Consider the following 18776-nt stretch of genomic DNA (forward strand, 5'->3'; position numbering starts at 1 on the left):
CATCTTAACATCTAGTATATTATTACACATACATTTTATCTCACTTTAATTTTAAATTAGTGATTTTTGGTTAATTAAAAAACTCCTGTGACACACTCCCCGTGACATCATCAAACTGCCAGCTTTCACCACATTGGCTCTGAATGATCACCTGATATCAGTGTCACAGGAACTTCTGTGTACACCAGTAGCTAATTTAAATAATGCATATGGCATTTATGTCGCAGAGGGAGAAGGACGCAATTTTATAGCTCATTTTTTCACAAGAACTGTATGTATAATAACGATTGTACATTGCAATTAGGCTTTTACACAGACTGTACTATGCTAGATTGTGCATACCTGAATGACAGGTCCACTTTCATTATTAATAATCATTTTCTTTCTAGATTATATCTACGTACGTTACATTTGGTGGCTGAGAATTGTGGTTTTCGCAACTTTATTGCTTATGCTGGGAATCTTTCACTTGTGGAAATATCAGTGCTGTACATAAAGTAAGTGGAGTAATTTGTGGGCTATTATTATTACAAGTTGCAGTGCTAATAGTAAAACAGATAATATGAGGTGACGTCCAATATAATGAACACTATGGAGCTTTTTTATTTCTATTAACAAAGAAATATTCCTGACTAGTAAAGTGATAACATCAGTCAGTGAGTGCGGGGACAGGCTGCAAAAACTCTCTTCTGGGTCCCCGTCACCCACATTTGCCCCATGTCTCTTCCCTTGTTTCCTGTTTGGAGGACTTAGCAGCCCAGCCCTGCACTCTGCTCTAACATTGCAGGTGGTAACTGGAACCTACAAACAGGTCTGGGGTGACATTACCCACTCACTGAACTTAGTCTGGGTTGAATATGGACATGGAACCCAATTCTAGAACCATTTATACAGATGTAATTTGAAGCTGTTTATATAAGGGATACTATACCCCATACTGTTAATTATAAGGATATTGGAAATCACAGAGGAATTCTGCAACCATATAAAAGTATGAAGCTGTAGGAGATACATTATTTCTTATAATAAACAAGTTTTCCTAATGAACACTTAAGTGATGTCATCATTACTCACCAATTAAAGTGACAACTTCAGAACTCACTGTTTATAGAGGTATTATTTACAGGAGTTTATACATATATGAACATTCCTTGTGTATTGTTAAAGGGTCTGTTATTTGCTCTCTGATAACAATGGGAGTCTAATAATAAGGCAAATATGCTAACTACCTATTTTAATAACTATTTATAACTGATATCATTAACAAACTTCTTGCAAACATAGTTTTAGAGTTTACTTTTATTTCTGTTTTCTATCTATGTCTTAGCAATAACCATATGTTTATCCATTTAGTCTTCAATTCTTATACTGTATGAGTCATCTACACAACTCCGCAGAGGCTACTTAATGGAACTATAAGCCTTTCAGTAAAGTTCTTTCCTGTTTTACTCTTCAGTCTACCTCCTTCCAAGTGCAGTGGCGCACGCAGGGGGGTTTCTGAGTCTCCAGAAACCCCCCCTGCGCTAACTAAGTGGCCGCTATAATTGCACTGTCCTATACAGCAGCCGCGGCGCTGTCAAAGAAGCGTCCGCGGCGGTGCTGTAGTCTATACAGCACCGCCGCGGACGCTTCTTAGACAGCGCCGCGGCTGCTGTATAGGACAGCGCTGAAGAAACGGAGCTGCTGCGCATGCGCAGCAGCTCTTGCGGGGGGTGTTGATTTTTTTGAGTCAGGGGGGGAAACCCCCCCCCCCCGACAATTCTCCGTTCACCCCTGAAGTGTGTCCCCTTGTTCTAGAATAGCGATATAACCTATCTCTTCCTCCTACTAATACCTATTCCTATGCAAACAAGTATTCTACTGGCTTTATATAAAAAAAGGATAATAATACTATACTTTACACTTTACTTAGGTCCTGTGGACACTTCTGCAGTTCGAGATACTGATCCACAAGACACCCGGGTGTCAGAGAAAGATACTGAGAGCTAAGACAACAAATCCCATTGTGTTAATGTAAAAGAAAGCTAAAACCAAAATTGGTAAAACCTAAGACTATTAAAAATTGCTGCTAAGGAGTAGCTCAAACGATTGGAGTCAGTTTATCAAACCAGCTCACTTAGATGACCTCAAACTTTCGGTTGATTTTCATGGTGTATATCTTCGAAGTTCATGTTTGCAGCTAAAAGACTAAAATAAATTATAAAATGTTGCCTTTTTTTCCCTGTTTGAGATTAAATGGCTATTCGTGGTATTTACTATTTACAATAGTATACAGCATAGCAATTTAAGCTTGAACTTGGTCAAACTTGGTCGAACATTGTCAAACCTATTTGCCTTGCTGTAATTTAGCTCCAATTCTTTAGTTTAATATTCGGTTATGCATTCGGACACCCCTGCACCGATTGGGATGAAACCAACACGAAGTGGTCCAGTTGGATCCTGGCCAGGTTTTAAGGGGGTTATGGTCCCCAGTTTTTCTCTTAATGTCTTCCTCTTGGTTTTCTCTCACCTCAGGAAAACCATTGTTCTCTCTGCCTCCTCTGTAACTGTTCCTCCATCTCTTATCTCTCCACCATTCTCTATCTCCCTCCGGCACCCTGACCTCTGTCCAAATACCACTCCGCACCCCCCCTGTCCCAGATATAACTGTTACTTCCTCTGGGAACTCCATATAGGTCCTATATCTCCATTTGCCGGCTAAGGTTACAAGAGTATTATTATTATTTACAAATGCTTACATAGCCAACTAGAGACTACAACAAGAAGAACCAACTATGTAGGATGGAAATTTACACCTCAAAGCAGAGGGTTAGTGCTGTGCATTGACTGAGCCTAATTATATTTGAGTACATAAGATGATTAAATGTTTTTTAATGTAATTAAATTATTGTAGTAAGTAGTACTTGTAGTAATTTACATAAATATGTATATAATAGAAGAGCATAGAAAGTGTAATTAGTTAAGCCTTTTGAATCTTGAAAAATAAATCAGAGAGTGGTTTAATATTGAAAATTTATAGTATTGTTATTGAGATTTGTTTTCCAATGTTAATTCTATCATCCACCATTTCTTTCCTTAACCTTTTTCCTTTTCGAATCCAATAAACATCATCCCAAAATCTATGGCCTGTTTTTTGTTATTCTCTTCTCTCTACGGGTTGTGGTTGGTGGCTCATTGTAAAGTTAAGAGCTGACCAGTCTCCATCCAAGACATCTGGACTACAGCACTATGCAATGTTTAAATATATTTACTTGCACAAAACATTTAAAGCAACCCTGAATACATTCAGTACAATTGTGTCAGTGGGCAGTGTCATTAGCGACAGTCATCAGAGAACCTCACAGACGGGGATATTATGGTCAGTTTGCAGTAGTTAAACCTTTTTCCTTTTCAAAGTTGAGTTAGGCAGAGGTAGTCTGTTTCTTTACCCTAAATGGGCTTACCTGTTTTCCTGGAGAGCAACCCTGAAGGGGCCTGGTGTTGCTTCCTTTGGGATTTGTCTGCCCCGGCAACGGATGACCTCCTTGGGCCTGTCACCCTACTATCAAGGTAGTAGATGCTGTAACTGGCTTTTTAGAAAATTTTAATTTCGCTTCACCACTTAGCATCAAAAAGTGCCTGGTGTCATTTCCAAGTCAGTCATCAGGGCCGACTTCAAAGACTTGATGGCTTAATGTTTCCTCTATGCTAATAAAAGTGTTTACATTTCTTAGGCTTTCGCATGAGGCTTCGGGTAGGAAATTTGGAGAGAGAAAAGAGTCTATGGTGCTGTATAATTCATTTATTGAAAGAAAAGGTTATATAACGAGCTGTAATAGTGACAGAACTCTTATTGTTTTACAGGGGTCATAAGTGATGGAGCCCATTGAGTCTTCAAGTCGATTTTATTAATGTCCAGGATGTCCCCTGTCAAAGTTTATGGTCTAGATAATGTTGACCTCATTAGTTTGTCATTAAAAGTGGAAGGGGGATTTTGTTTGTGGTAGGAGAGAAGCAGCACTATTTGGCTTTCAAGTCTAGGGCTCTCTTGGTCTTTAGCCTCCCATAGTATTCCAGGATTTACATTTGCAGAACAGTTTATATAGAAAAACTCTGTTATGGAGTCCCCAAATTTTTGTGCTAGAGATCAATAAACGAGTCATCGATACACCAAAGAAAGTGTTTTGGTCCGTCCAATAGGTGCCATAAGCCCTCACCAATCCCGACATCCAGCTTCACAATCTCTATGCTGAAATCCCCAGGTCTCTCCTTTGGTATCCGGGCAAAGCCTTTTTATCTTGGCTCTGGTCCCAATGTTTGTGGCTTCTTGTTAAAAGAGGGAGCTAACTCTACTACTCTACTAGACAACTCATTGGCAGGCTTTATCTGCCCTTGGCTAGACTGACTGACAGCTGCCCATTTCGCTCCTACAAACCCTGTCTCCACTGGCTCCACAATATCTGGAGGTAACTGGCTCGCACAATGGTTCTGAACGAAAGAAGCCTAATCTCTATGATTAACTTAGCTCTGGTAACAAGCTGTTGCTTGAGCTAGTGCTTAGCCCATCTATGGAGCAGGCTGCACACGCAGTAGTCTTTCCATGGTCACTGTATTCCCAGGGCTGCTACAACTCTGTTACAGACTTAGTATCAGTACAAAAACTGAGGTACAGTTTAAGAATACATTATATATAACGTAAATATACAATTAAACATGAGAGGGGCTATCAGAGGGAGACAGGGTCCCCATGCGCTTAACTTTTATTGAACATGCCTGGTGTTAATGTGCGTATCGTCGCTAACCAATAACGATTGTCGAACCTCGATTTGTGTTTCCAAAGCACAAAGATTTATTCGCAATAAGTGGAAAAATATGCTCAAGCGAAGTAATAGTAAATACAGCCGTTACTTATCGCAGGCGCTCTGGATCCAGTGCAGTCATTCAATCCTGAAGTCTGGGGACAAGATGTCTGCACTCTGGATCACAAGCTGCTGCTTATATACACAATCAAATACAGTAATACAATGAAGATGGTATGGCTTGCATCTATTGGTCCGGGTCTCAGGAATGTCCAAGGGGTCGTCAATCATTGGCTGGTTCATCCTAAGGAATCCAAAGGAGGGGGTCATCTCTGCAGGGGGTATGCTCTGCTCTTCCCGCCAGGATTCCTTAGTATTAAGTAGTTCATAATTCCCTATCATTCATAACTTGCGTATGCACTCTGCGATTCCCTCGCAGAGTGAACCAAACAGTAGGATATGTAACAAGGTTCATTATGATACCACTCATGATGTTATTCCTTTAACCCGTTCCGTGTATTTCACCAATATGCATGTAACTCTGATATAACATATAAATACTACTATATTTCGACATAACTGACTATGTGTTGCAACTACCATTAAGGTGTACTATTTATAAGTATGCGTGTTTGTGCGAATGTATGGTAAAAGACCAATTACTGTTGCTGCCACGTGTAGTGGATGCGTACGCCCTTTCACGCCGTAGCGTGCCCTTGTACGTCGATGCGTACCGTACGCCTCTTTTCAGACAAAGACAACCAAGTTTGCTAGACTTTAATTGAAATGACTTTATCCAATTTACTGACTTCGACAGTTCCACCCTTTGATAGTGTAATAAACTATCACCCAATCACCGTTTCAAGTTCAGGATTGTACAATACTTCTCCACAGACCATGATCTCGGTATCTGGTACCACCCTTTCAGTCTCTTTCTCAGTGTTACTCCCATGAGACCGTTTTCCACACTTCAACACAGTAGGAACACATTTGACAACTAAACCAATTGCTAAGATGACACCCAGTATAAGGAGAAGGAGCTTACCTACACTCGCAATCATTTCCTGTACCCACTCCCCCAGACCGGAGAACCATTTTGCTGGGTTCAACCATGGGAACCAACCCGCCACCTTTTCACCGACCTCATATAATGAAGAATTATGGCTCTTTCGAAATTCCCATTTCAGCTGCAAAATTTCATCCATCTTCCGGTCTATAACCTCTTTAGGGTCTTCCGTATTATTTGTAATGTACGTGCAACATTTGACACCGAACTGGGTGGCCAGTGTCACACAGTACCCACCAGTAATAGAGGTAAGATAATTTAGTACCAGTCTATTTTGCACCAACTGCTTCTTGTACGCTTGTAGCTCCCTTCCAGTATACCTGAAAGTGTCATCATACATCTCGGTGATATTATCTATTAATTTAGCTAGGTCTTGGATATATTTAAAGTTTAATGTTCCCCGAGCGGTCCTGGTGAGATCTAGAGCAACCATAACTTGGAAACCAGCAGTTTCACTAATCAATTTTGTAGCTATGGGTTCCTCACCAGGAATCATATTTCTCTTGCCACGGTGTTCATACTGTGTGTGTATGTATGGTGGTGATGTAGTCTTGTGAATATCTACCATTTCTTCATGAGTAATAGTCATGATTTCAGGAACCAGTTTAGCTATGAAACACAAGCCCTTGGAACTCGGAGTCACCCAGGAATAAGCTTTCCTTCCACAAACAAAATACACATCATCAGGGAGAACATAAGGAACAGTATGCCCATGAATTATATCACACAGAGTTTTGATAAAACTACCCATGCCTAGTGTCTCCATCTGCTCTAGACACGTGTCGGCATTAATGATATTTTCACATTTATCTGTAGAGACTTTTCCAATAGATACCTTCTTATGTTTGGTTATACGCCCTAACTTGTGACTTCCATCAGCATTCCTGCCTAGTAGTGACCTTGTGAGTCTCTCTCTAAAATGAGTGTGGCGAGCCATTGTCTGATCTGATAGGTCAGCCTCCCAATTCTCCAGGCGCTTTGCATGAGATATGTTTAGGCACAGCAAAGATCTGCCTATGGAGTATTGTCGAAGCGTCAGACTAGGGGACCTAGTGTTATTGTACCTCCCTTCTATGGGCCTCCCACCCCTTAATTCGAGTACTTCGGATATGTTTAGCGGGAATGGCACTAGTCCTATGTTATGCTGCCCTTGAGGCACGTGAGAGCACACCCAACACTCAGTTTGGTTTAGCACCTTACCCACCAGGGAGTGATAATCCTCCAAAGGATGCCCGCCTATATTCAGAGTACTGGGGGACTGGCATCGTTGGATGCATCTCTCGTCAACTAGGGAGTTGCAGAACTTGCAGATACAATACTCATCAGACAATAGCCCCTCACACTGCCTCCGAGTTCCTGAGCTAGCAGACCTTTTCATAACCCCTGGACCAAGTTTGATAATGGGATGCTCAGGATATCCTATTAACTTTTCTTTGGCCTCTATTTCATCCGTATCACTCCCAGAACTCTCCTCCGTCCTCCATCCTCCTTCACAAAAATAGAATGTCCTAGAAAAAGTAAAAACAAGGAAAATCCTGGAACAAAAGAAAAACAAAAACCGCCACTCCATTGCTGGAAAGAAGGTTCTGAGGCAACGTCTCTGGTTCAGATGTCTCGACTGCAGGCTTTAGGTCTCCCGGAACAGGCTCACAAGTGACAGCTCTATGTCGTCGGTCTTAGTTTTATCTTGCACTTTCTCCGGATTATGGACTCTCCTGCAGTGGGTGGAATGGACCCAAGTGTCTCTCTCTGCAACCTTCAGTGATGTAGTACTGGTCAGCAGCACTTGGTACGGGCCTTCCCAACGGTCTGTTAAACAACCTGAACGTAAGAAATTGCGGATCATAACATAGTCTCCAGGTTCAACATCATGACAGTTCGTCTCTGGCATACCAGGTGACAGCATTTTTAGTTTTTGTTGTTGTTGTTTCAGCTGTCTACTCATTCTTATAAGATATTGTGCAGTCACTTCATTATTACACTTTAAGTCGTCTTGTGGACTCACGATCAAATGAGGTTGTCGTCCGAACAGTATCTCAAAGGGGGACAGATTAAGAGGAGGTCTAGGAGTGGTTCGAATGCTGTGGAGGACCAACGGCAAAGCCTCAGGCCATGCCAACCCAGTTTCAGCCATTATCTTACCTAGTTTGTTCTTTATAGTACCATTTGCTCTCTCCACCTTACCACTGGCTTGTGGTCGGTAAGGGGTGTGAAGTCTGCTACTGATTCCCATGAGTTTACACATATTTTGGAAGACATCACCAGTAAAATGGGTACCCCTATCACTTTCAATGATTCTAGGGATACCGAACCTACACACAAAGTATTGTACAATTTTCTTTGCAGTGAACACAGCAGTATTAGTGGCTGCCGGATATGCTTCTACCCAACCGGAAAACACATCAATACACACTAACACATACTTTAGATTCCTGCATGGTGGTAGTTGGATATAGTCAATTTGTATTACCTGAAAAGGTCCGTCTGTAGGAGGGATGTGGGATGGCTCAGTTGGAATAGTTTTCCCAACATTTTTCCTCAAACAAGTAAGACATGACATTGCTTTCTTACCAGCTTGAGAGGAAAATCCGGGAGCACACCAGTATGCTCTCACCAGTTTGCACATACCTTCTTTACCCAGGTGAGTCAGGCCGTGTGCTGCTTCAGCCAGGCTTGGATAGTATGTTCGGGGAGCTACAGGCTTACCTTGTCCATCCCTCCAGAGTCCTGAGGACTCTTGACCACATCCCTTCGCCTTCCAGACCGCCTTCTCCTGCAGGGAACACAAATCTTGCATTTCAATTAATTTCTGCGTGTCTAATGTCTGAAAAACCATCATAGTCTCGGTCGATACAGTCATAGGTTGCCCTGCTGCCCATTTAGCAGCTTCGTCTGCCCTGTTGTTGCCCAATGACACTGGGTCTTCTTCAAAGGTATGGGCTTTGCACTTTATGACGGCTACTGTTCTGGGTAACTGTATCGCTGTCAGAAGTCCTTTTATGTGTTGTGAGTGTGCCACTGGTGTACCTGCTGCTGTCGTAAAGTTTCTAAGACGCCAAAGGGCCCCAAAATCGTGCACTACCCCGAAGGCGTACCTAGAGTCAGTATATATATTGGCTGATTTACCCTCTGCCAGTTCACACGCTCTCTTTAGTGCTACTAGTTCCGCCACCTGGGCTGAGTGAGGTGGACCAAGGGGTTCAGCTTCTACCACATCCTGATCGTCTACAACAGCGTAACCAGTACATAGCTCTCCTGTCTCTGTCTGTCTATGGCAACTTCCGTCTGTATAAAACGTAAAATCTACATTTTCTAAGGGGGTGTCACGTATGTCGGGCCTTGCAGTAAAGGTCTGATTCAGGTGTTCCATACAGTCATGCGTGTCAGTATTCTTGCCTAACTCATCATCAACCAGGGTCTCCTCACCTCCCACCCTTTGTGTCTCTTGAGACACATACGGAAGGTATGTAGCTGGATTTAGGGTGCTACATCGTTTGATGGTGATGTTTGAGGGTGCCATCAGGGCTAGTTCCCACTTTGTGAATCTAGCTGAAGAAACATGTCTGGTTTGGGCTGAATTTAACAGAGCTGATACAGCATGGGGTGTATAGATTGTTGAATTATGTCCTAATACTACATCCTCGCTCTTACTTACTAGAAGGGCCGTTGCTGCTACACTTCTGAGACATGTTGGGAGTGACCTTGCCACATTGTCTAATTGTGCACTGTAGTATGCTACCGGTCTGCTAGCGTCACCATGTTTCTGTGAGAGGACACCTGCTGCACAGCCATCAGCTTCTGTACAAAATAGCTCAAAAGGCTTTTCATAATCAGGTATTCCCAATGCAGGTGCTCTTGTCAGACTATCTTTAAGATTAAAGAACGCTTGCTCTGACTCTTCTGTGTGTACGATACGTTCTGGTTTTGAGGAAGAGACTAGCTCCTGCAAGGGTAATGCCAGAATAGAAAAACCTGGGATCCAGGACCTACAGTATCCACACATCCCCAAGAAAGTACGAATCTGCTTCTGGCTCTGCGGCAGGGTCATGTGTTGTATGGCCTCAATTCTGTCGGTTGTCAGGTGTCTTAGCCCCTTAGTGAGGCAGTGTCCTAAGTATTTGACCTTAGTCTGACATGGCTGTAATTTATCCTTTGCCACCTTGTGCCCTGTTTGTGAAAGATGAAGCAACAACAATTTAGTATCATGTAAACATGACATAAAAGAATCAGAGCACAACAACAAATCGTCCACATATTGAATTAGAACAGACCCATTGTGGGGTTGAAAGGATTGCAAAAAGTCATGTAAGGCTTGGGAGAAAATACTGGGGCTGTCAATGAACCCCTGGGGTAGTCTGGTCCATGTGTATTGCACTCCCCTGTAGGAGAATGCAAAAAGGTATTGGCAGTCAGGGTGAAGAGGGACTGAAAAGAAAGCAGAACATAGATCAATGACAGTAAAATGACTGGCAGACGGTGGAATCTGCATGAGGATGACAGCTGGATTCGGCACTACGGGGAATTGGCTCTCAACAACTTTGTTAATTCCCCTTAAGTCCTGGACTAATCTATAGCCCCTCCCCCCACTCTTCTTCACAGGGAAAATGGGACTATTTGCTGTACTGGCTGTACGAATTAAAATCCCTTGTTGTAACAGCCTCTCAATAACAGGATATACCCCTAGTTCCACCTCCGGTTTTAATGGATACTGTGGGATTTTTGGAGCTATCCTACCACTTTTTAGATTGACCATGACAGGGGCTACGTTTGCCATCAGTCCAGTGTCCTGTCCATCTCTGGTCCATAGGGAACCTGGTATTTCCAGCAACATCCCCTTTACTTGAGATGGACTTTGTTCTATAACGGGAGAGTGTAACATTAACCTTTGAGGGGTGTCCAATATGTCCTGTACCTCATGTGCAACCTTCTCGGGTATATCTAGGAACACACCATCTGAAGTACAGTATATGACACATCCCATTTTACATAACAAGTCTCTCCCTAGCAAGTTAGTAGGAGCCGCTGCAGCCAAGAGAAACGAATGCTTAGTATGTAGAGGCCCGATAGTAACTTCGGCGGGTTTAGTTAGAGGATAATGTAACACTTTTCCCGTCACCCCCATAGCTGGAATAGTTTTGCTGGTCACCTGTAGATTGAAAGGAGAGGTTATCACAGATCGGGCCGCCCCTGTATCTACAAGAAAAGTTTGTTTCCTGCCAGCTATGTCAACTATCATTGTTGGTTCTTCACTCTGACTCTCAGTTAACCTCACTGGCTGTAGACTACAGGTATGACCTGACCCCTAGCGCTGACTATTGATTTCCCGCGCAGCATTTGCTGCTGTAATATGCGCGGGTAGATGTGAGTCTTCTAGTCTATGTGAATCCTTTCTTGGAGGATATCTATGTGACCCACCCCTATGTGTATTGAGTCTTTCTTTATTACAATCTCTCCTGTAATGTCCTTCCTCGTTACAGTTGAAACACCTGATCACTTTAGGTTTCCTGTTATATGGGTTGTATGCTGGTGGTCGTGTGTGCACCCCTTCTAGAGCCTGTATACTTACCGTCATTAACTTATCACTTTTCTCTTCCCTTTTTCTAAAAAGGTTCTTGTCATGCTCCACAGCAGACTCCCTAAGGAAGTCTACCGTGACGCCTCTCCAATTAGGTAATGTGGTTTGTACTCTCGTCTTTAAATTTTCCCTAAGGCGGCCATCTCGTGCAGTCGCATGGTATGTGAGCTCCCGCAAACCGGTGGCCAAATTTATACTCCCCGGGCTTCCCCCTGCTCTAATCACCCTCTTGGTGACTTCTACCTGGTCTCCATACTCCCGGGACACTTCTGTTCCATCTTCTGGCCACAGACATCCGCGAGCAGCAGCTAGCGGCGGAATCGCTAGCCAGTACCAGCTTGCCGCAACTCCTGGGGTCCCTGCACCCCCCCCCCCCGGATCAGCGCTTACCTTGACAGCATCCTCCGGTGCCCGTCTGCCTTGCCGCCGACTCTCCCGCTGATCTCCGTGTGTGGAGGAACTCTGCCCTGAGCCGCGCTGTGTTCTCCTGCAGCTCTGGCGCCAGCCTGCTGTGTACTGGGGTGGGAGCCCAGCTGATCAACCCCTGAGAGATCCCTGGTGGATGCGCCCTCGTGGGCGACCCCCCCCTCGAGTCCTCCATCAGCAGCGACGGACCGGAAGTTAAGGCCACCATTATCTCCTTCTCTTCCGACTAGCTTGGAGCAGAGCCTTCTGGGAGGTGAAGGTAAGGAGGATCATATATACGAAGCTCGTTTTCAGTGAATCTTAGGCGCCATCTTGTGGTGAAAAGTCCAAACTACAAGTGTTATTATTATTATTATTCAGCAAATCCCTGAGATTTCACTTCTAGTTGAACCAGCATCACTGAAGGCAACCTGGTTTCCCATCATCTCAAGCAGTACACCCTGCTGGAAACCCTTGGACCTTTCCTATTTGTGAACCTCCTGATATCCCATCACGTTGAGGTCAGCCAGGAACTTATCTTTCTCTACAAGCTCCCACATGCCAATGTAGCCCTGACTATGGCCGACTAGCGAGCGCCCCCCTGGGGAGGGGACTCGGCTGTCTCCTGATCAGTACCACCCACATGGGTATCCACCTGTACTCGGGGATGTCGATGTATATATAGTCTTTGTATAAATGGGGAGAGACAAAAAAACTCCTGCTCAAAAAGCACCGAAGAAAACTAGAGATTCTACACCTCGTGGTGCTTTTCAACAACTCTTCACTTCCAACGCCTCTTCAACACCCCCACAAACAACACCTCAAACACCCTCACGGGATCCTGCAGATTCTCCTCAATCTACTTCGTCGGTATCTTCTACCATCATGTCAGAGAAAGGAGACTTAGGGGAGATTTTAACCCATCTGAAATCTCTTCCAACTAAAATGGACTTTCAAGCCCTAGAGTCCCGGATACAAGAGGCCCTGCAATCACAAATTGCTTCAATCAAGTCGGATCTTTCTCAGATGGCTGAAAAGATTGTTTCCATAGAGGACCACTCAGAAACGGTTGATACACGAATTGACAACCTCCAGAGTATGGTCACTCAACAATTCGGTGAATTTCGTAGAAGATTAGACGACCTCGACAATAGAGGCCGTCGCAACAATTTGAGAATAAGAGGTGTCCCAGAAGATATCCCCCCCTCTTGGGATTACGGATGCTCTCACCAAAATATTTAATGAGCTTTTGGAAGCAGACCCAGACAATCAAATTATCTTTGATAGAGCTCACAGAGCGTTACGCCCTAAGAGTTCTCAGGTTGACAACCCACGTGATATCATCTGCAGGTTGCACTACTTTTCAGTCAAAGAAGCTATCCTCAGGAAAGCAAGAGGTGTGTCTAGTATAGACTTCAACGGTCACGAAATTCAAATATTTCAGGACTTGTCCTGGTATACATTGCAACAAAGACGGGCTTTAAAACCCCTTACTAATGAACTTAAACAACGTTCCATCCGGTTCCGATGGGGATTCCCGTTGAGTATCCAGGTTAACCACGATGGGAAAACGGTGACCCTCCATAGCCACTCGGATGTTGGATCCTTCTGTGAAAACCTGAATCTGCCTAAAATCCAGATTCCTGATTGGGACAATCTAGTGATGGCGCAAATCCCCCTCCATGCCTCCAATGGAGGAGGCTGGCAGAAGGTCTCAAGGAATAACAGAAGATCTCACCCAATGGTTCCAGTTGGTTCTCGGAGTGGGACTTGACATCGAAGTTGTGTTTGTTTAAGTTACCTTGTCTATTTACCACTACTACTTGTCCCAGTCTTGGATCATTGATCCTGACTAGGATTCTATAGTTGCATACCTCCCACATAGGTTGTTAGTTGCCTCTCTATTATTAGCAATGTTCAATAATAAGTTTTCTGTTTATCGTTCTCCCCCCATTGATCTTAGTTACAATTATTTACACTAGTACCAATAATACTATTGAAATCTGAATGGTCTGAACCGGGGTTATCCCAGGCGAGCCATTCCACATACATCCCCCTTGAGTTTATTTTGATATCTTGATATTAACCCATAATTACAAATATAGTCTCATTTCTCATTTCTGGTCGGTAGACTCCTGACGTCCCCTGCTAACCCCTGATTTTTCCGTCCTGTTAGATTTGTCCAGGGGTCCTATTGCCCCCTGGTCTATGTGACGGTTGTTTACAATGTCTTCTTCTATGTTTCGATTACTAATGATATGTTTTTTGTATGTATTCTGTTTTCTTTCTCTCTTGCTCTTCTCCCCCTCCCCTTTGTGCTTCCCCTTCCTTCCCCCCTCCGGGAGCTTCTCTAGTGTCTACAAATTTGCTGGGGCGAATCCTTCCTCATGGTGTATACCTGGATTTCCAGATGTCATAGTCGGGATCTCGACTGCTGACCTCCTCTTCAATGGATAAGTTGAAATTTATTTCTACTAATGTTAGAGGTCTGAATATACCCCAGAAACGTTCACGCCTTTTGCACACATTACATATAGATAAAGTAGATATCGCATTTGTCCAGGAAACCCACTTCAAAAAAAGCCATGCCCCCACACTCACCAACCACTACTACCCCACAGGTTTTTTTAACAATTATTCGTTATCCAAATCTAGAGGTGTCGCAATTCTTTTCGCGAAACACCTACGTCTCTCCGATATATCCATTACGGAGATAGTAGAAGGTAGAGTCCTGCTTGTTAAAGTAAAGATCTTTGACCAGCTATTTTCTCTAGTAAATATATACGCTCCCAATACTTCCCAGGTTGCGTTCTTTACCAAAATTCTGGCAAAGATTGAAGACCATTTAGAAGGTGTGGTGGTCCTAGGCGGGGATCTGAATTGGTCCTTTCTTCCCCAAGTTGACTCCTCGTCTGGTGCTCCCAGGACCTCTCTTCGAGATGCCCGTAAGGTTAGGAGGGAGTTTCACGATCACCAGCTGGCCGACGCGTGGAGAATATTTCACCCTGCAGATAGAGACTACACTTTTTTCTCATACCCTCACTCCTCTTACTCTCGCATAGACTACCTATTTATAGACCACAGAAGCCTAGACCTGGTAGTCGACTCCTGGATAGGACACATAACGGACTCTGACCATGCCCCGATATATTTGTCTATCAAATTGGTTTCTCCTCCCCCCAGACAGTGGTCTTGGAGACTCAACGAATTGCTGATGCAGGACCCATACTGTAAATCACAATTGAATGATGCTATCGGGGAGTATTTGGATATTAACGATAATGAAGAGACGTCCAAGCTGTCAGTCTGGGAAGCTCACAAATGTGTTCTGAGGGGGAAGTGTATTCAATTAGGTTCATTTCTCAAGAAGCAGAAGGACGAGGTCCGCAAAGCACTCCTGTCAGATATCAGGGATTTAGAAACTAAACACAAAAACACTTTGTCCCCTGAGACCTTAGTTGAACTCCATAATAAGCGGTCAACTTTAAATTCTCTACTAAATGACCGCATGAAAAAGGCCTGGCGGTGCTGTAGAAACAAATATTATCAATGGGGGGATAAGCCGAGCCGCTTTCTTGCTAGAGCCCTTCGAGCCCAACGTAACCGCTCCTACATACATAGCATACAAGACTCTGGAGGCACCACTAAGCACACAGATAAGTCCATCGCTGAAGCCTTCCGCTCCTATTATGCAAAGCTATATCACATTAGATCCCAGGTATCTGATAACGATAATGCCCGGGCTGAGGAAGCTATAGGAGAATATCTTCGAGGTATTGATTTTCCAAAAATCTCCCAAGAGGAAAAAGATCTTTTAGACTCTCCCTTTTCTCTTACAGAACTAAGGGGAGCTATAAAATCTTCCCCCCTTGGAAAAAGCCCTGGCCCCGATGGGTTCTCCATATCATATTACAAAACATTTTTGGATAAGCTATGTCCCATTCTGCTAGATGCTTTCAATGAAGTGTCGGACACAAAAGGTTTTTCACCACAGTCGCTGGAAGCGCATATTACAGTCATCCCTAAAGAGGGTAAAGACCCAGCTTTATGCCCTAGCTACCGCCCAATCTCCCTTCTAAACGTAGACATTAAACTCTATGCGAAGATTCTTTCAAACAGGTTAAAGAATCTCCTCCCGGAATTAATTACAAACGACCAAGTAGGATTTGTACCAGGCAGGGAAGCAAAGGAGAATACTACTAAAATTATTAATCTAATACATTACGCCTCCTCTGTTAACCTGCCCACAATTCTCTTGTCAACCGACGCTGAGAAGGCATTCGATAGAGTGGACTGGGGCTTCATGAAGGGGGTACTTCTCCATATGGGACTTGGCCCCTCTTGTTTACATAAAATTTTAGCCCTGTACAAATTCCCTTCTGCTAAAGTTAGAGCAAACGGCATCTTATCTGACTCCTTTACCATCTATAACGGCACTCGCCAAGGCTGCCCATTATCCCCTCTGATATTTGTACTCTGTATGGAAGCCCTGGCCAGGGCGATTCGATCTAACCCAAACATCACGGGTCTGCAGATCGGTAAAGAAAACTACCGATTGGCCCTATTTGCAGATGACTTGCTTGCGATCATCACAAACCCCATTACGTCATTACCTAACCTGATGTTAGAATTCTCTAAATTTGGTACTCTCTCCAACTTCAAAATAAATTTCTCTAAGTCAAATGCCCTTAACATCTCAGCCCCAGAACAATCAATAAAGGGCCTCAAATCAGCATTCCCATTTAAATGGCAGCCTTCACATTTTTGTTATCTTGGGGTTTCTATCGCAAGGTCCAATGACCAGCTATTCCATCTGAATTTCCCCCCTCTCATAAATAAAATTAAAAAAGACTTGGCAGCCTGGTCGTCCTCCAAATTCTCATGGTTTGGCAAAATGAACATCATAAAAATGAATGTTCTTCCCAAAGTACTCTACCTGATGCAAGCACTTCCGATCATAATCCCTCAAAGATTCCTTGATAGTCTCCAGCGTCTGATACGCGACTTTGTCTGGGGAGGTAGGAGACCCCGATTTAAGCATGCTCTTCTTTATAGGCGAAAACATCAAGGAGGGGCGCAATTGCCAATGCTCCAGGGTTATCTTCAGGCAGTTTTCCTTAGCAGGATAGTGGACTGGACCAGAGGGGGTGACCTCAAACAATGGGTGATTATTGAGAATGAATTTAACATAACCCCGCTAAATGTGGTACCTTGGTTATCTAAGATACCCAGAATCCTTCACCCAACCATTGGCCCAACCTTAAAGGTTTGGAAGAAAATCCATTTTGGAAAAAGCATCTCAACCTTTCCTTCACCTATCACCCCCTTCGTGTTCAATCCAGACTTTCCACCGGGCCAATCGGGTTCTGACTTCAGAAGGTGGTCTCGGGCGGGAATCAAGGGCCTCGGCCAGCTGGTGACGAATGGTAGACCCCTCTCTTTTGCGGACCTACAGTCAGCTTTCTCGCTTCCCTCCTCTGAACATTGGAAATATGTTCAAATCTTCCATTACATTAATTCTATTAGAGGAACCGGAACTCTTAACAGATCTCCAACTCCATTCGAAAACTTATGCTTATCCAAATCTGCTCCAGTCCATATTATCTCTGAAATTTACAAAATTTTGTTGGAGGACCAGTTCAGTTCCCCGCCTCCTTTTGCCAGATTATGGGAACGGGACCTAGCGCCACATATAACCTCGGCATCCTGGCAAAAAAAATTCGCAAATACACACTCCTGTTCACTAAGCATCTCAGTAATAGAAACTCACTATAAGCTCCTGACCAGGTGGTACAGATGCCCTACTCTGTTACATAAATTTAATCCCCAGTTATCTTCTTCTTGCTGGAGATGCTCCAGTTCCCTGGGTTCTTTATTCCATATTTGGTGGGAATGCCCACTCATTACCCCATTCTGGAACGAGGTCATTAGATTATCCAGTGCTATTGTGGGACACGAGGTTCCCAAGGATCCTGGCTTCTGGCTACTCTCATACTCCCCTATTCAATCCTCAAAATACAAAAAATCTCTACTGAAACACCTCAACAACGCGGCCAGGGCAGTTCTACCTACACGCTGGAAATCCCGAACACCCCCCCTGATTATGGACTGGTTCAATAGAATTGACTATTATATGTCCATGGAAGACATTATCCTTTCAGCCAATGACAAATCCACAGAATTCTTAGCCACATGGTTTTCCTGGATTGAATTTAAAAACTCAGAAGATTTCAAGATAGTTTGTTCTTTACCTGTCTGCGCTTGTTAGCTCCCCTCCCCTCTCTCCTCCTTCCATATGTGTCTTCTGCTCCCCCCTCCACTTTATTTCCCCTTTCCTCTCTTGCTGTCAGTCTTTGTCTCCCCTTCCTTCGGGGAGTGTTCTTTTTTCCTTTTAAGTCTGTGTTCTATTGCCAATTTAAAACTTTTGCGTAGTGAGTTACGCCAATGTTACGAGCTATTGATGGTTCATGTGTTACAAATGTTATGTACTGACAGTATCTCTTCCTAATGGATCATTTTTTTGGTTAAGTTTGTTATAATTCTTGCTCACTCGCAATGAAAAATAAAGAATTTAAAAAAAAAAAAAAAATTTTTCCCTAAGGCCATCCATCAGTACCCCTACAGCTACCTCTCTGTGATGTGGGTCCTCACTTATGTTGGATATCCCAGTAAATCGTGTGATCGCTGTTATAGCTCTAGCAAAGTAATCTGAGGCAGTTTCACTATCCTTTTGTTTAATGGTGAAAATCTTACTCCAATTTACCACTACTGGAAAACAGATGGCTAAGTGTTTGACAATTTGTTCTATATTCCGTTGGTTAATCTCATCAGTCAAGGTGTCATCTTCCTCCAACAAACAATCTCCAATAAATTTTTGTATGTTAGTATTGGGAGGAAGACACGCCCTCAACACTACCCGCCAATCCTTACTGGTTGGTTCGTGAGCATTCCC

The sequence above is a fragment of the Mixophyes fleayi genome, chromosome 2 (assembly GCF_038048845.1).
Source record: "Mixophyes fleayi isolate aMixFle1 chromosome 2, aMixFle1.hap1, whole genome shotgun sequence".
In the NCBI taxonomy this organism is placed as follows: Eukaryota; Metazoa; Chordata; class Amphibia; order Anura; family Limnodynastidae; genus Mixophyes; species Mixophyes fleayi.